We start from the raw sequence: 19,988 nt of genomic DNA, 5'->3' as shown, positions 1-19,988 counted from the left end.
CGGTGTGACCGGTGGGGAATCATTTGTGTGTCCACCCTCGCCTGGGTGATAATTCCATCACTGAAGAATGGTCCCATGTTATTATAATCACAGTCGGTGACTTCTACAGGACTTCGGAGAACAACAGGTATTTTGGAAGACCACGGAAGACAACGGGAAGATCGATGGCATCATTTCTCTCTCTCTCTGCAACGCTACTCAAATAACTACCTCGAACTGAACTGAACTCTCTTTATCATCGTAAGACTCTATCCATTTACCCCAGGTTTGAAAGAGCCTAGTTTTGCTCCTAGTTCCACACACACACACACACACATCTCACTGCTAATCTGTTCAAATATATCTACATTTATAGTACTGTATTGCGTAGTTACTAATAAACATTATTAGTTTAGAGCAATACCAGACTCCAATGTGTTTTCCATTTCTGCGGGTTCTTTGACCCGTCACGTGACCGTGGGTAATGTTCTGAGCTGTGTATATTTCAAAGCAAGTATTATTGTAGGAAAGGCAGATGAGCACAGGGTAGAGCTCAACACAAGAAATTATGATATGGTGGCCATTGGTGACACTTGGTTGCAGGAGAGGCAAGACAGGCAGCACAGTATTCTGGGGTTCCATTGTTTTAGATGCAACCGAGTGGGAGGGATTGAAGGCGGAGGTATGGCATTACACATCAGTGAAATTGTCAGCCGTATTCAATCAGGAGAGACTGGAGAACTCCTCTTGTGAGGCTTTACAGGTGGAAATGAGGAATAGGAAAGATATGGCCATGTTAATGGGGCTGTATTATAAACCATCCTGCAGGTACAAATTGTGGGGAGATCACAGACTATTGCAAGAAACATAAGATTGTGATAGTAGGTGATTTCAACTTTCCACATTTTGACTTGGACTCCCGAACTACAAAAGGGATGTAGTTTGTCAAATGTATTCAGGAAAGTTTCCTTAATCAGTACATAGAAATCCCAACAGAGTGTGTGTGATACTTGATTTCTTATTCAGTCTCTGGTTAGGAAGTACAAGGAAGTGCTCAGCAGGTATAGGCAGGTAGGGACAAATGAGGTACTTATGGAATATAAGAAATGCAAGGGAACACATAAGAAAAAAATACGAAGGGCTAAAAGGAAGGACAAGGTAGTCCTAGCGGACAAAGTGAAGGGGAATCCCAAAGGACTCGACAGATATGTCAAGAGCACAATGATTGCAAGGGAAGAAATTGGTTCTCCAGAAGATCAGAATGGTAATCTATGTGTGGTGCCAAAAGTGATGGGGAGATCATCAATGGATTTTTTGTGTCAGTATTTATTTGGGAGATGGACAGAGAGTCTATAGAAGTGAGGCAAAGCAGAAGCGAGGACATGGACCCTTTACAGATTACAGAGGAGGAGGTTTACTGTCTTTAAGCAAATTAAGGATTGTGGGGAGGGGGCGGGTGGCTAGCAGAGAAATTTAAAACATCTTTAACACCAGGTGAGATACTGGAGAATAGCTGATGTTCCATAGGTTAAAAAAGGCAGTAAAAATAAACCAGGAAATTTAGGCCAGTGAGCCTGACACCTGTTGTGGGAAGGCAATCGGAAGGTCTTCTAAGGGACTGGATATATGTGTATTTGGATAGACATGGACAGATGAAGGATAGTCAGCATGGCTTTATATGTGTAGGGCATGTTTAACCAATCTTATGGAGGTTATTGAGGAAGTTACGAGGAAAGTTGATGAAGGAAACGCTGTGGATGTTATATACATGGGCCTTAGCAAGGCATTTGACAAGATCCCAAATGTGAGGGTGATCAGGAAGGTTCAGTCGCATGGCATTCAAAATGAGGCAGCAAATTAGATTGGATATTGGCTTTGTGGGAGAAGTCAGAGAGTGATAGTAGATGGTTGTCTCTCTGACTCGAGGCCTGTGACGAGTGGAGTCTCGTAGGCATTGGTGCTGGGTCCATTGTTGTTTGTCATCTGTATCAATGATCTGGATGATAACATGGTTAACTGGATCAGCAAATTTGCAACTGACACCAAAATTGTGGCTGTTGTGGGCAGCAACAAAGACTATCAGAGCTTGTAATGCGATCTGGAAAATTTGGTAAAATAGTTTGAAAAATGGCTGATGGAATTTAATGCAGACAAGTGTGAGGTGTTGCACTTTGGTAGGACTAGCTAAGGCAGGTCTTACACAGTGAACGATAGGACAATGAGGAGTGCAGTAGAACAAAGGGATGTGGGAATACAGGTCCATAATTTATTGAAAATGGAGGCACAGCTAGATAGGACCATAATGAAATATTTTGGCACATTGGCCTTCACAAATCAAAGTACTGAGTACAGGAGATGGGATGTTATGTTCAAGTTGTATAAGACATTCGTGAGGCCGAATTTGAGTTGAATTGAATTTGATTAACTTTATTAATTACATCCTTCATATACATGAAGAATAAAAATCTTTAGCTGTTCAGTTTTGGTCTCTTACCTGTAGGAAAGATGTAAATAAGCTTGAAAGAGTACAGAGAAAGTTTAAAATGATGCTACCAGGACTGGAGAAACTGAGTTATCAGGAAAGATTACATAGGTTAGGCCTTTATTCCTTGGAACTTAGAAGACTGAGGGGAGATTTGATGGTGGGATGCAAAATTATCAGGAGTATAGATAGGATAAATGCAAGCAGACTTTTTCCACTCAGGTTGGGTGGGACTAGAACTTGAGATCATGGGTTAAAGGTGAAATGTTTAAGGGAAACCTGAGGGGAAATTCTTCACTCAGAGATTTGAGAGAGTGTGGGATGAGCTGCCAGAGAAAGTGGTGCTTGCAAGCTTGATTTCAATGTTTAAGAGAAGTTTGGATGGTTACATGGATGGGAGGGGTATGGAGGGCAATGGTCTAGGTGCAAGTCAATGGGACTTGGCAGTTTAAATGGCTCAGCACAGACCAGATGGGCCAAAGGGCCTGTTTCTGTGCTGTACCTTTCTGAGACTCAATGATTATCAGACAATGACCAAGACCAGACAGTCGGCATCTGCATTGAGTGCAGTTGAGAAGAATCCAGATTTCTGGACTCAAACATATCAGATGTAAAAGGGGCACGAGAGGGTAAATGTTGAGAGAATTTCACCTGTCACTGAGCAATGAACAAAGAGACAGAGTTACAAGGTAAGGGGCAGGACATTTGAAACTGCAATGCAGAGAAATTTCTTCCCTCAGAGGGAATGAATCCCCAGAAATCTCAGCCCTGTGGATGGAATCTGGTGGTGTGCACTTTCTCCTGTTTTCGTCTTGTGAGTTCAGCGGAGACAGAGACAGAGAGAATTAGAAGAAGAGACAAAGGATGAGATCAGAACTGTGCAAATAAAGAAATAGGTGTGTTGGACCCAGGATCCATCTTCAAAAATTTTGACACCCAGGAACCAGAAACTGCTCACCCTTTCCACTGCTGATCCTTCAATGAAGACTGATGTGTGTTCCCATGACTTCCCCTTCCTGAAGTTTACGATCAATTACTTCATCTTACTAATGTTGAATGTAAGGTTGTTGTTGCAACACCATTTACCCAGCTGATCTATCCTGCTCTTGGTTGCCTCCTCATCACCCTGAAATTCTGCCCACAACAGTTCATCAGCAAATGTATAAATGCCACTTGAGCTGTACCTAATCATACAGTCGTGTGCAGAGACAGCAGAACAGTTGTTTAAGCACACATCCCTGAGGTTCTCTAGTGTTGATTGTCAGTGAGGAGAAGATGCTCCTGTGGTCTCCCAGTAAGGATGTCAAGGATACAGTTGTGGAGAAGAGATCTCGAGGCACAGGTTTTGGAGTTTGTTGATTAGAACTGAGGGGATGATTGTGTTGAATGTTGAGCTGTATTCAGTAAACAACATCCTGATGTACAGCAGGTATTGTTATTGTCCAGGTGATCCAAGGTCGAGTGGAAAGCCAGTGAGATTCCATCTGCTATAGACCTATTCTGGCAATCGGCAAATTGCAGTGGGTCCAGGTCCTTGCTTAGGCAGGAGTTGTTTCTGGCCATAACCAACCTCACAAAGCATTTCATCAAAGTAGATGTGGGTACAACTGTGCAATAGTCAATGAGGCAGCTACCCTGCTCTTCTTGGGCACTGGTATGATTCTCACTCTTTTGAAACAGGTGGAACCTCTGACTGCAGCAGTGAGATATTGAAGATGTCCTTTAACACTCTCAATAGTTAGTTGGCACAGGTTTTCAATTCCCTACCAGGTACACCATCAGGGCCTGATGCCTTATGAGGGTTCACCCTCTTGAAAACTGTTTTGCCGTTGCAGACACTGCAGGGATTTGCACACATGTAGCTTTATTCTCTCTTTCAAAGTGTGCTTAAATGGCACTGAGCTCATCTGGGAATGAAGCATCACTGCCATTCATGTTGTTGGGTTTCACCTTGTAGGAAGTGATGGCCTGAAAACTTTGCCAGAGCTGAAGGGGATCTGATTCCTTCTCTAAGCTCAATTGGAATTGTTCAAAGCTTCATTTATTATCAAAGCTTGTATCCACATAAAACTTGAAATTTGTGTTCTCCAGATAGCCACGAAAACAAGAAAGAATATGAAAGTTGTTGAGACAGAAACATCAAACACACCCTTTCCCCTCCATGACCAACAAAAACAACATCCCAATTATCAATCCCTCCCCCCAATATCCCTCTCTCCCTTCACAAAATGGAACAGGAACATAACCCCCCCAAAAAAACTCCTCCCCTGCACAAAAAACTAACAGACCAACCCCCAAACACCTTGCCCTCGTACAACAAACGGAAAAGGAATGGATGATAAAAAACACAGAGTATAAAACGTTTAGTCTGAAAATGTCCACAGTCCATAAACTCAACAGTCCAATCCATAAACACAGAACCACATTACCATCTCTGATATCATCGACATTCATTGAAAGAGCAGAGAGGGACACCACACGAGGCAGAGAGGCTGACCCGCCTGTCACAGCGAGCCACACAGCAACAGGCCGCTCACAGGGCATCTTGTCTAATGCAGGATCACCGGCCTAGACTGCCACAGATCGACCCCTCAGCAGACTCAAAATCTCCTGCTCCATCCACAACTTTTTCTTTGGGTATGTCTGGTATGTTCTCGAATGGACACACTCATCCACACAGGTCTTGATGAAGTTGGTGATAACTGTGGCATATTCATTCCGATTTGAAGATAAGTCTCTGAATATTGTCCAGTTCACCAAATCAAAAGTCCAGTAAGCATACTTCTGCCTTCCTTGACGATATCTTCTTGGTCCTCACTACCATCACTGTGGTCTTTAGTCTCTGCCTATATGCCTGGAGTTGAAGTACAGCCAGTTGATCACCCTTACCAAAGTGTGCCCATGGGCTGACACGGTAACCATTGTTGATGGTGGTATAACAGTGATTAAGTGTTGGCTCCTCTGTTTCCATAGGTGATATGTTAGTGGACATTGTTCAGAGACTTCCTCGAGATGTTCTGGTTTGAATACAGGTGTGCTATTTCATATTTACTGATCATGGTGCTCAGCTCTTCCAGTGACTACAGAATGCTGGCCTGAGGTAGCTGCCCCCACACCATGCCAGGATCTGCTGTACACTAATGGACTGAAATTGTTTACAATCATTCATCAACAACTCCATTATCACTGTGTCACGTATCAGGGGACTGAACCCAGCAGCATTTAATCGTGAGCAGTGTTCTTTGTAAGCCCTGCAACTATTCACTGATATTACTAATGATGTGAATGATGGGACACAAAGCCGTGTCTATGAGTGTCCAGCAAATGAAAAGCAGTCTCCACAGAAAATAGAACGGCAGGGAGGTTTAAGGTGTAGAGATGGAAATAGATGAAGAGAACAGGACAACTGTAACAAAGTGAGATCATTGACTGCGGCAGAGAAGTTACAGAGATGAAAGGAGAGATTTTTCATGGGAGATCCGAAAGTCAGCATCAGAATTTTCAGTCTGGAGGAATCCAAGGCTCAGTCTGAACAGATATGAGGCAGCTCTTTGATTCAGGTCACTGTCAGAAATGGATCTACAGACTCTCACATGCACCGAGACAAGAAGATTGCAGGAAATGTTGTCTTTGATGAGAAACTGCATCTCTCATTGCAATTCGCAGCTCCAATAGCATATTTCATTGGCATTCCAGCAGCTAACAGTCACGTAGCTGGGCAACTGTCCTGCAGTCCCTGTTGTGACCTGAAAAGGTCCTAAAGAAATAAGCTCCTTGATGTTTGATTTTGTTTTCTCAGTCAAAAGTTGTAAGCAGAGATGAGCAACCCACTTTGCAAACAAACCTGATTTCATTCCAATGTACAATTCTGTACAAATTGAGCTTCAGGATAAGTCTGAGCTGAAGTTGTCAAGCCAGCTGACAGCAGATATTGTCCAGTTTGTAAATTTCCTATTTCTCATCTACAGAGTTGTCTGTCTTTATCCAAAATCCCTCCATTGAAGAGATGTGGATCAACCAGACCGCTACTCTGGTGTGTATGATTGTGGGTGCTGATCTGAGCACGGTCCAAATCCACTGGCAGGTGAACGAGGGGGAGAAAATCAAAGCAAATGTGACCAAAAAACCGAGAGAGGAAGGAACCCGAGACACAGTGATCAGCCAACTCCAGACCAGTGTGGAGGAGTGGGCCAGAGGGGTGGAGTACACTTGCTCTGCCCAACAACTTTCTTCAACCTCACCAGTATCAGCACAGACAAAAAGTACCAAAGGTGGGCAAGAGGTCAGCGATTAAAATGGACAACATTGGTTACCTCAGTAAAAATGTTTGACATTTCCATTGTTTGCCCATCAGTTCCAGTGGAGACAAAAGGTCCCAAAGTCAGACTGCTGCCACCACCAGAGGGAGAGACTAAGAGTGGGAACACGGTCACCCTCGAGTGTGTTGCCTCTGGATTCTACCCGCAACAAATAACCTTCACCTGGGAGAAAGGGGACTCTCTGATCTCTTCCAACATCAGTGTGAGACCAACTGCTCTGGAACAGGCGGGGACTTTCATTGCCAGCTACGTCCTGACCGTGAGCACAGAGGAGTGGAAGGAAGGTTCAGTTTTCAGATGCACAGTGTCTCATCCCCCCTCCAACACCAGCGTCAGGCAGGATGTGAAAAACATTCAAGGTATGATTCTGAGATTCACTCCACTGTTGACATCCTCTGCCACAGCCACAACACAGGGCCAAGCAAGGTCAATAGGTAACGGCAAGAGTGTCATTGTTGTAGTTGTGTGAGTGGATTAATAATGCAGAGGCAGAGAGTGGGAAAGAATCAGAGTTCATCCGATGCTTTCAAAACGTGACTCACTTCCAAACTACCAACACAAGGTCCTTCTGTCCATCAGTAAGTGCCCATCTGGGCCCCTCTATCACATCTCAGACAGATGTGTGAGAGTGCAGCACTCCCTCAGTACTAGTACCAGGATCACTGACCTACAGTCTGTTCCCAAGCCTCAGGACAATGGCGTGAACACACAACCAGAGGTGACTGTGCCAGATTCTAGTTTGAGATTACAAACTATTTCCCTGATGTTCATTGGTGAAGTACAGTGGCCTTCCTACCCTCTTTACACATATCCATCAGTCCCACACCAAACTCTTCACTGCTCTGTGATCGGTCGGCTGGAGCAGAGCAAGGAATGCTGGCCTTGTCAGTGAGAGAATGATGAAATAATGACTGCAGGATCAATGTTTGCTCACCAGCGTCTCGGAAACATGAAGCAAGTCTATCTGTCAGCAGAATTGGAGGAACTGAGTTCCACTGGAGCAGGCATTGTGGAATGTAACTGGACACCAGACAGTTGCTGAGTTCCAGTAAACCAGAGAGATGCACAGTACACAGCCAGGCACAGAACTAGTGCTGAAGCAATGGTACAGAGTACACTTGTGATGCTATTGCAATGTTATCCCTTTCTCTGTCCTTAAATGTTCTCTAACCTGCTGAACACTTTCTGCAATTTCTCTTTCATTTCCAAAAGTAAAAACCTTTACATTTTAGATGCAGAGAGATCACTAGTGGTCTAAACATTGGCCTGGATGGTGTAAGAGCAGAATATTTCCGGTAAACATCATATATAAAAACAATCCCAAAAGTTACCCTCTACAGTTACCCTTCCCCACCAGATGAGATGGAAAGAAGTTGGGTCACTGGGTTCTCTGCAGCAGAGATTCCCATGGACAGAGTGGCTGACATCTTCATTTGTCAACCTTCAATTGATGGCTGATCCTACAGCAGTGTGGTTCACATCACTGAAACAAGCAAGACTACCTGCAAGTCCTTTCTCGTTAGCTCAAAATGGAAATATGTATTTCATGATTACATACATCAAAATAAATTACCAACATTTCTGAGATCCTGCAGTTTGTTTTAACTTGCCAGTGTCAGGTCTGATCCCATTGGAAACTTGTGTAGACTACTTGAGAGGTTAAATGTCAGCCTGTGTTTGTGTAATCAAAGTTCAATAAAGAAGGTATGGAAAGCATTCGGCTGCCAGTGTTCTGTGCCGGTACTTTTGGGATACAATGTGTGACTTAAAAATGAGGGGTGGGAAGTGTTGTCTGGTTGGTTCTGTTCTTCACTGTATAAGCAGATAAACAGACATTCAAGTAAATATAGGTATATGTGTATTGTAGTTTCCACTGTGCAAATGATAGAACATTCCAAAGTTCTACAGTTGTACAGATAGAACATTTGGTCCACAGTTTCAAATATACAAAGTTAATTGACAGGGAAAGGTATTTTATCAACTTTGTGAAGGCATTTGGTGAACTCATTCAGAAAGTGGAGAGTTGCAGAAAGAAGGGACAATATGTAGCCAGTGATTCCCTGGGACCTGCAGCAATGTGTTGAGTGCTGACACTATTCACTAGATTTATTCATGGTTTCGATATTGGGCAGAAACACCCGTGACCAACTTTGCCACTCACTCAAGGCTGGCAGATCTGTCAGCAGTCTGGAAGGCTTTAACTACAGGGATGATAATCGATGAAATGAATAACCAGATCCAGGTCTTTGAACAAACTGTCTCAGAGGGACTGCTGAACATACATGCACTCCCCAGTGGAAATTATAAGTTGGGATCATGGTTAATGAATGCTAAGTGAAGATCTTGTTCATATTTTTCGCAGAGCGAAAATAGTCGATTTGGAGAAACTAGATCATTTTGTTCTGTCCAGGGGCTCCCAGGTTACAAGCGACATGCTGTGAGGAAACATGACTCAAGTCATCAAGTTTACTCAAGTTTATTGCCATGTTGAACTTCATGAAACATTGACAAGAAACTAACGCTCTCACTTTCTCAATTCTTTCAGAAATCTGCACAGACTTGACAGGAGAGGAGGGGAAGGAAGAACAGGGACACGTGGATGGAGATGACAATGTGCCTACAGTTGCTGCCTTTGCCATTCTGTTCATCATCAGTTTCCTCTACAGCACATTCGTCACCGTTGTCAAGGTAACTAATTGACTAACGGAGGCATCCCATGAAACCCAAACTTTCACCTTCCTTATCTCACCACATTGCATTCTCTGACACTGCAACCCCAACGACAGCACAATCAACAGACAATGCAGTCTGAGGCCCCTCACAACCCCTGGGACTTTACACCTTTCCTCTTTACTCCGAGCCTCTGGGCCTTGATAAGCAGAAGTTATGACCTGTACAAAAGGGACGGGTTACACCTGAATCCATGGGGGACAAATATCCTTGCAGACTGGTTTGTTGGAGCAGTTCAGAAGGGTTTAAACAAATTTGGCAGGGGGATGGGAAATGAAGTGAAAGGGTTGAGGATCAAATTGTTGGTTTACAAACAGAGGTAGTGTGTAGTGAGACTGCTAGTAAGAAGCTGATGTTCGGGTATAATTGCAGTTGGATGAGTTGCAATGTAAAAGGGGGACAAAATTTTAAACTGTGATTAATACAGGACTGAAGGTGTTATATTTGAATGCACATAGTATACAGAATAAGCTAGATGAACTTGTAGCACAGCTACAGATTGGCATGCATGACCTTGTGGGCATTACTGAATTGTGGCTGAAGGAAATTTATAGCTGGGAGCTTGATGTCTAAGGATACCCCTTGTATCAAAAGGACGAAGAGGTAGGCAGAAGGTGTGGTGTGGCTGTGTTGGTTAAAAATTAAATAAGATCATTAGAAAGAGATGACATATTATCAGATGGTGTAGAATCATTCTAGGTAGAGCTAAGAATTTGCAAGGGTGAAAGACTCTGATTGTATTTATAAACAGACCTGCAAACAGTGTAGCAAATATGTGGTCTACAAATTACAATGGGAGGCAGAAAATGCATGTCAAAAATGCAATGTTAAGATAATCATCAGGAATTTCAATGAGCAGGTTGATTGGGATGGATTGCACAGGAACTGCAGGGGAACCATTATTCTGGCTTCAAGATTTGCTGATGCTATATGGGAGAGTTTAAGGGATTCCGATAGGGCTGAATTTGTTAAGTGTATCCAGGAAGGTTTCTCAAATCAGTATGTGTACGGTCCAATGAAAGGAGGGGCCACCCTGCTCCTGGTACTGGAGAATGAGCCTGGCCAGGTGACTGACATGTCAGTGGGTGAACGGTAACGGAAGAGTGACAACTCGTTAACTTTTAGGATAACTATCCACAAAGATAGGTATTATCCTTGTGGAACAATTTTAAATTAGTGTAGGGCAACTTACAAGGGCATTCAGCAGGAACTAAGAAGTGTTAATTGGAAACACCTTTTCTCTGGCAAGTCCACATCAGATATGTGGAGGGTGTTTAAAGAGCAATTGCACACAGTAAAGGAAAAGTATGTTCCTGTCAGAAGGAAGGATGGGGATGGAAAGATATGAGGACCCTGGATGCTCAGAGAGGTGATGAATTTAGTCAAGAAGAAAAAGATAAATTATGTAAAGTTTCAGAAGGTCAAATCAAACAAAGCACATGAGCAGTATAAAGAAACCAGAAAGGAACTAAAGGGAATTAGGAAAGCCATGAGGGGCCATGAAAAGTCCTGGTAAATTGGATTAAGGTGAATCCCAAGGCATTCTATACATATGTCAATGGTGCAAGGATAACTCAGGAGAGGGTGGGACCATTCAAAGATAAAGGGGGAAATATCTGCTTGGATGCAGAGAATGGGAGTGAGGTACTTAATAAGTACTTTGGTTCCGAATTTACAAAGGAAAAGGATGTGAAGGACCAAGAGATCAGTGCTGAGTGTATAAATAAATTCGGGCATTTCGAGGTAAAGTTGGAGGAAGTATTGGGCATCCGAAAAAGGATTAAGATGCATAAGTCCTCAGTACTAACATTGTACCTCTATTTATGAAGGGAAAAAGGATACACCTTTAAGGGCAAGGCCCTTAACAGTGCTGCTGAGCAGACAGATCTTGGAATCCAAGTTCAAACTCCTTGAAAGTGGCTGCACAGGTCAATAAGAGGGTTAACAAGGTTTACGGAAGGCTTGCTTTTATTAGTCGTGGCATTGAGTTCAAAGGTCAGGAGGTTATGTTGCAAATTTATAGAACTCTGGTTCGATCACATCTGGAGTATTGTGCAGAGTTCTGGTTGCACCACTATAAGAAATATGCTGAGGCTTTAGAGAGGCTGAAGAAGAGGTTAACAAAGATGTTGCCTGGTTTAGAGGGCATGTGCTATTATGAGAGGCTGGATAAACTAGGGTTGTTTTCTCTGGAGCATCAGAGCTAAAGGGGGATCTGATTGAGGTTTACATGAGAGGCACAGATAAATAGAGTATCTATTTTCCAATTGTTGTAAGGAAGTAGGAGGGCTGTGGACATGTTGTAAGTAGGAGGGATTGATGTCTGGATGATTTTGATTTGCTTTATAGCTAGTTCAGGACAATACTGTGGGCTGAATGGCCTGTGCTTTACGAAATCATTTTTGTGCCAGATCCCAAGCAAAGGAATTTTTGTTTATTTAGAGCAGCTGGTGATTGAGCCCACTAGGCAATTAGCTGTTCTGGATTGAGGGTTCTGCAATGAACTGGAGTTAAAGTAAAGGAACCTTTAGGAGCCAGTAATCATAATATGACAGAATTCACCCTGCAGTTATTTTGAGCAGGTGAGCTAAAGTCATACTTATCAATATCACTGTGGAGTAAAGGAAATTTCAGAGGCATTGAGAGGAGCTGGCCAAAATTGATTGGAAGGGGACACTAGCAGGGATGATGGCAGATAAGCAATAGCTGGAGATTCTGGGAGCAAATTGAAATCCATACAATAGATGCATGCTAAAGAAGAAATATTCTAAAGGCTGGATGGTGCCAGGCAGTATCTATGGAAAAGAGTAAACAAATTATGTTTCGGCCCAAGTCCCTTCATCAGTCTGAAACATGGACTGTTGACTCTTTTACACAGAGGCTGCCAGGCCTGTTAAGCTCAACCAGCATTTTGTGGTGTTGCCTTAGAACCCATGGTACTACAGGAAAGATACTGGGGTGGTTAGAACCCTGGTTGATTGGCAGGAGGCAATGATTAGGAACACAGGGAGCCTTTTCTGGTTAGCTGCCGGTGACCGGTGACTATATGCGACCTCTTCTTTTCATATAAAATATCAATAATTTGGATAATGGAATTGATGGCTTTTGTGACAGGTTTGCAAATGATACAAAGGTAGGTGGAGGGGCAGGCAGAGTTGAGAAAGCTTCTTATGGTGGAAGAGTCTATGACCAGAAAACACAGCATCAAAATTGAGGGGCCTATTTTAGAAAGGAGATCAGGACAAATTTTTTTTTCAGCACAGAGTGATGAACCTGTGGAATTCGCTGTCACATGTGGCTGTGGAGGCAAATTCTTTAGGTATATTCAAGGCAGAGGTTGATAGATTCTTGATTAGTCAGGGCATGAAGGGGTACAGCAAGAAGACAGGAGATTGGGGTTGGTGGGTCTCATCAGCAAATGGACGAGTCTGCTTACAGAGAGCAGGTGCAGCAGCTAATGGACTGGTGCAAAGCCAACAACCTTTCTCTGAATGTGAACTAAACAAAGGAGATGGTTGTTGACTTCAAGAGGGCACGGAGCGACCACTCCCCACTGAACATCAATGGCTCCTCGGTAGAGATTGTTAAGAGCACCAAATTTCTTGGTGTTGACCTGGCAGAGGATCTCACCTGGTCCCTCAACACCAGCTCCGTAGCAAAGAAAGCCCAGTAGCATCTCTACTTTCTGTGAAGGCTGAGGAAAGTCCATCTCCCACCCACCATCCTAATCACATTCTGCAGGGGTTGTATTGAGAGTATCCTGAGCAGCTGCATCACTGCCTGATTCGGAAATTGCACCATCTTGGATCACAAGACCCTGCAGCAGATAGTGAGGTCAGCTGAGATCATCGGGGTCTCTCTTCCCCCCATTATGGACATTTACACTACACGCTGCATCCGCAATGCAAACAGCATTACGAAGGACCCCACGCACCCCTCATACAAACTCTTCTCCCTCCTGCAGTCTGGGAAAAGGCACCGAAGCATTCGGGCTCTCACAACCAGACTATGTAACAGTTTCTTCCACCAAGCTATCAGACTCCTCAATACCCAGAGCCTGGACTGACACCTTACTGCCCTATTATCTTGTTTATTATTTAATGTAATGACTGCACTGTTTTGTGCACTTTATGCAGTCCTGGGTAGGTCTGTAGTCTAGTGTAGTTTTTTTCTGTGTTGCTTTTTACGTAGTTCAGTCTAGTTTTTGTACTTTGTCATGTAACACCATGGTCCTGAAAAAAGGTTATCTCATTTTTACTATGAAGTACCAGCAGTAATGGTCGAAATGACAATAAAAGTGATTTGACTTGAGAAGGAAAATGGATCAGCCATGATGAAATAGTGAAGCAGACTTGATGGGCCAAATTGGCCTAATGCTACTGCTATATCTTATGGTCTTAACAGAGGTGTTCTGAGGGAAAAGAGCTATTTCAATGAACTGGAGTTGATTAGAATTAGTCAACAAGGCTCTGTTTCTGGTACATTATGTCTCTTGAATTTCCCCCATTTCATCCCTGCTTCACCTTCCATAAGACCATAAGGTTTCTCTCTCTTTCTGTTCCCGTCTGTTCATTCCTCATCTATTAGGTCATGGTAGTTTAGTGAGATGGTTCCAGGGGCAGTGTTTTGCAATCTGTGTGGGATGTGGGAAGTCGGGAAGACTCCAGTCTCCCAGGTGAACACATCTGTACCAGGTGCATTGAGCTGCAGCAACTGAGAGAATTTATTAAGGAACTGGAGCTGCAGCTCGATGACCTTAGACTCATATGGGAGAATGATGAGGTGATAGACACGAGCTACAGGGAGGAAGTTACCCCAAGGTTGCAGAAGATAGGTAACTGGGTGAATGTCAGGAAACGAAGGGTAAATGCACAACCAGTGCAGAGAACACCTGTGGCTGTTCCGCTCAATAATAAGTATTTAACTTTAGATACAATGGAGAGGAATTGACCTTCCGGGGGGATCCAGAATGACGGGGTTTCTGGCACTGAGTCTGGTGATGTGGCTCAGAAGAGGAGAGAGGTTATGGGGAATGAAGTGAGGATAAGAGATTCCTTCATCAGAAGAACAGAGACGAGGTTCTGTGGGCTCAATACAGACACACAGATGGTATGTTGCATCCCTGCTGCCAGGAACAGGGATGTCACAGATCCTGTCCATGGCATTCTCAACGGCAAGTGTGAACAGCCAGAAGTCTATGTTGCAAGACACTCCCAACTGCACCAGCTTCCGGGAGTACGGATATCTGGCACGGCCCCTTTAAGGGTTCAGGATGGTCCTGCTGATTGATAATCATGTATGGGCACCAAAAACTGCGTACGTAAGGAACAGCTGAACGGAGGTTTGGTGCTCAATCGTGAGCCAACTGGTGATATCATTCAGCATTTGTTTTGTGCTCAGATCTAGTTTGATACCATGTTTAGAACCTTGTTTCATTTACCCCGGCAATTGGGTCCAAACCATCCTCATCAAGGACTCCTGTCACATTACAATTGAGCCAACATGGACCCAGTGGGATATCAAAATCTTTCAGGCACTGTGGTAATGAGGATTTCCAGACAAGTCCTGGAGATTCACGAGCTCCAGGTAGCCATTCAACAACTTTTGCAAGGAGGAATCCAAAGTCGCTCAGGGGAGCCAGTTCGTGCTTGTATGGAGCCAGCACATCATTCAACCCCAGAGAGATTTGTCAGTGACTTGGGTTCCTGCCATGGCTCTTCACCCAATGCTCATTCATATTTGAACTACAGCTCTCCCAGTTCCCTTCAGAGCGAGGAAAGATGGCCCTCATTAGCTCTCTCCGGTCTGGAAGAGCCCTGGCCTGGGCCACTGCACATTGGGAACGTAGGTCAGAGATCTGCTCGGATTCAGAGGAATTCCTGGCCGCCATGAGGAAGGTGTTTAATCACTTCACCGGAGCCAGTGAGCCTTGGACCACCTGATGAAGACTCAACAGGGTTATAGTCCACAGCTGACAATGCAATCGAATTTTGGACCTTGGCCCAGAAGAGTGGATGGAATAGGAGCGCTGTGGCCATATTCTACCACCACGGATGAACTGAAGGACGCCTCGACTTGGCAGAGCTAGCTAAGATCTTAGAGGTTTTGAAGTCTGGAAAACTTGCAGCCATGCTTATGGAATCCAGCCACCAGGTCTAAAGGAAGGGAAAAGACTCCTTTACACTGAACCCTGAAGCCTATTTCTAAGAGGGAAATAACCATCTGTAATGCCTCACTACCGTTGCCTGAGAATTCAGACAGGATTTGAGGAGGAAGAAGTGTTCAAAAGGCAAGATGACACAACCATGGCAAACAAGGGAAGTCAAGACAACATAACAGCCAAAGAAAGGGCATTTAATTGAGCTTGCATTGGTGGGAAGTTAGAGCATTAGTAAGCATTTAAAACCAACAGAAGGCAACTAAAAAAGTCAGTAAGAAGAGTAAGATGGAATACTAAAGTTAGCTACCCAACAATATTAAAGAGAACACCAAATGTTGCTTCAGATAACTAAAGTGTAAAAGAGAGGTGAGAGTGGGTATCGGACCACTGGAAAACAATGCTGGAAAGTTAATAATGGGGGACAAGAAAATGGTGGACACACTGAATAAATATCTTGCATCAGTGAGGAAGACACTAGCAGTCTGGTAGAAGTTCCAGGTGTCGGGGTCATGAAGTGTGTGAAGCTACCATGACTACAGAGGAGATTCTTGAGAAATTGAAAGGTCTGAACGTAGATAAGTCACATGGATCAGATGGTGCACACCACAACATTCAGAAAGATTATATCTTTTTACATTATATGTCAGTGATTTGGATGTTGGACTTGATGGCTTTGTTGGAAAGTTTGTAGACGATACGAAGATAGGTCGAGGGGCAGGTAGTTTTGAGCAAGTACAGGTGATACAGAAATAGTTAAATAGATTAGGAGAATGGGCAAAGATGATGCAGATGGAATACAATGTCAGGAAGTGTATGGTCGTGCTCTTTGGTAGAAGAAATGAAACAGTTGACGCTTTTCTAAATGGACAGAAAATACAAAACTCTGAGGAGCAAAGGGATTTGTGAATCCTTGTGCAGGATTCCCTCATGGTTAACACAGGATGAGTCTGCGCTAAGGAACTGAACCTTTCTGAAAAATTTTCATGCAATTCAACCCCCGCCACAACTTTAAAACAATGTGACCACTGGTAGGTCAAGGGCAAGCCACATGTCGGATCTGTGCACAGGCCAATGGAGATAAAAAGGGAGGGTGGGAACATGTAGACCTCCAACCAATAGATGGTCCGCATGTTTCTCTAACCAGGTGTAAGACGGGCCTTTTTAACTAATGGTGACAGGAATAGAAACAGGTAGGTGGGAGGTTGGTTTGCTGTGTCTGCCTGACTTTTTCTCTGGTGTTTCCCTTCTCTGTCTTCCCTCGGCAAACAGCCTATGGCGGGAATGGCCTGTGTGTACTTACATCCCGACATTCTTGCAAACATACCCTCCACATTAACCCGATCTGAGCCTTTCAATAGTCGATAATGCTCTGAGGTTTTTATGGCATTTGGCAAAAAACCTTAAGGTGCATTATCGACACTACAGACCAGAGTGTGGGTCAACATATCATGACACACATTTTAAAATTTGATCCCATATTTATATTTGGGTCAAATTTATAAAAAGTCCTGTGTTCTTAAGGAACTGCACTATATATTTAAAGCAATAATCCTGCAATCCTTTCTGCAAAATGCTATTAATTTTAAATTGAATTTCATTCTGTGAAAACTCTAAGATCAACCAACCCCTCTCTTGATTATGTCTTGTTGATTACAATATTCACAACTCCCATTATTGTGTTTCTTCATGAAAAACAATGTACTTTAAACCTGTGTGCCCAAACCTCAATCTTGATGTTATCACCTCCTGCCTCCTGGTCTTTCCTGCATTCCTCAACTATCCCATTTCTTTCGGGATATTATTATATAGTCAAAATAATGTTTGTATTATCTTACTTACAATGTCTCCTTTTACCACTGAATGTAAATCTTTTCAACTCCTGATTGCTGTCCTTGAATCAGACGATATTACAACTCTTATCGGTCTTACTTCCTCCACCCACTGCAAAGCGGATAGTCCAGCCGTCATTTCCCCTGTATACACTGAGAAATCATCATTTATCCTCACCTGCTTTTTCATATTAAAATCAGGCACCACCAATCCTCCCACTAATCTACCATTGCCATTCTTGAAGCATTGTTTGCATTTGTAAACATACATAATGTTCATTATTTACATAAGATTCAACTATATCTTGATTTAAAATCACTTCTCTATTTTTCTGTCTCTTTGAAAACTTTATGATCCACCTCTGCTACTTCAGACAGTCATGGAGACAGCCCAGGAAAAGGCACTGTATCACTCACTGCCTTATTACTAATTCTTGTCCTTCCTGTTTTTCCTTCAATAGTCCATGTAAAACTTCAGAATTTCCTTTTCCCAGCTTCGATCTAATAGCTGTTTACTTGGATGATGTTCTCCAGGCCCTTGTAGGTTTACCCAATATGTTAACACAAGCTGTTCTTCTCAGTATCAGAGGTGTCTCTCCAAACTCCACCTTTGAATTACATCCAGTTTATTGAGCACACAGTGTGATGCTGATCCATATACCATACTTCCACAGTCCAGTATTGATCTTATTAATCCTATATATATTGCTTTCAAGGGATTCCTATCAGCTCCCCATTCCTTTCCTGTTAAACACCTCATAACATTTAGCACTTCCTTATTTTTGGTTATTATTTATTTAATATGTGTTGACCGTGATAGTCTTTTATCAAATCAAATTCCTAAACATTTTAAAGGTATCCACACTTTCTAATTCCATACCATAAAGTTTTAGTTTCAAGTGTTATTCTGTATTCTTCCAAGTGAAAAACATTATTTTGGATTTCTCTGCTGAAAATCTGAATTCCCACTTTCATGCCCAACCTTCCACCTTAACCTATGAAGTTTCCGTGTTATAAATTCTACATTCCCACCCCTTTTGCACATAGCTCCATCATCTAGAAATAATGATATTCCAATACTACTATTTCTATTGGAAAATATATCATTTATTATGATAGTAAATAATATTCTGTCGTTGGTTTACAAACAGAGTCAGTGTGCAGTGAGACTGCTCTCCACGGTGACACACCAAATCTGCTCAAGCTCCTAAAGAAATATAGCAGCTGTTGTGCCTTCTCTGAAGCTGCATCAATACATTGGGTCGTCTGGGTCTTGATAGGGAAAAGGTGGAAGAATATTCACAGGTTGCACGTGAATCCAAGGAAAATAAATATCTTTGTGGGCAGCTTTGCTGGAGCTGTTCAGAAGGGTTTGAACTAATTTGACAAGGGATGGGAAATGGAGTGATAGGGCTGAGCTTCCAGTCGTTGGTTTAACAACAGAGGCAGTGTGTACTGAGTCTTCTAACAAGCAAAGGCTTGTTAGGGCAATAGGGCAAAATTGCAGTCAATGGGATGAGTTGAAATGTAAAAGGGGGACAAAATCGAGAAGGGTAATGAACATTGGGGTGATGTCAAGGATACACATTGTATTGAAAGGACAGGGAGATAAGCAGAGGGCTTGGTGTAGCTGTGTTGGGAAAAAATTAAATCAAATCATTAGAAAGAAATGACAAAGGATTGGAAGGTGTAGAATTGTTGTGGGTAGAGCTAAGAAACAGTAAGGGTAAAGTCCTTGATGGGAGTTATATACAAACCTCCAAACAGTAGCAAAGATGTGGTCTACAAATTACAATGAGAGATAGAAAATGCATGTCAACAGTGCAGTGTTCAAAGAGTCATCGGGAATTTCAATATGCAGATAGATTGGGGTGGTTTGCACTTGAACTGGAGAGGAGCCAATATCCTGGCTGTGAAGTTTACTGATGCTACCTGGGAGAGTTTAAACTAGTTTTGTAGGGGGCTGAGAACCAGAGTCCCAGGTCAGTAGGGAATGGATCTGACCAGAAGTTAGAAGTCAGAGAAAGTATTGAAAGGCAAAATTGAAATGACAGGTAGGGTGGGTCGGATAGTTTGAGGTGTGTATATGCTGGGTGTATTTTGGGTAAGGGTGACGGATCAGTACCTGAAACTACAGTGTTGTGGCCATTTCTGAAACTTAATTGATAGAGTAGCAGAAATGGGTGATTAACGTGCCAGGTTTTTGGAGTTTTAGAAAAGATAGAGGAGTAGGTAAGGGTTGGGGGAGTTGCACTCCTTATCAGGGACAATATCACAGCTGCACTCAGAGGAGACATAATGGAGGGGTCAGAAACTGAGTCCATTTGGGTGAAACTCAGGAATAGGCAGGGGGCAATCCCACTGATGGGATTGTACTATGGACCCCCTGATAGCCACTGGGACATTGAGGAGCAGATATGTAATCAGATCAAGGAGAAGTGTAATAATAATAGGGTTGGTGTCATGGGGGATTTCAGCTTCCCTAATAT

The 19,988-nt window shown here is 43.0% G+C and overlaps 1 long non-coding RNA gene across 2 annotated transcripts in view; it reads right to left on the bottom strand.

Annotated features, from left to right (window-relative positions):
- LOC140716625 (uncharacterized) overlaps positions 1 to 19,988 on the bottom strand; it is a 109,870-nt gene that overhangs the window by 27,267 nt on the left and 62,615 nt on the right. The gene's annotated exons all lie outside the window — the stretch shown is intronic.

Source organism: Hemitrygon akajei, chromosome 25, assembly GCF_048418815.1.
Source record: "Hemitrygon akajei chromosome 25, sHemAka1.3, whole genome shotgun sequence".
In the NCBI taxonomy this organism is placed as follows: Eukaryota; Metazoa; Chordata; class Chondrichthyes; order Myliobatiformes; family Dasyatidae; genus Hemitrygon; species Hemitrygon akajei.
This window is presented reverse-complemented; position numbering and strand designations above follow the sequence as displayed.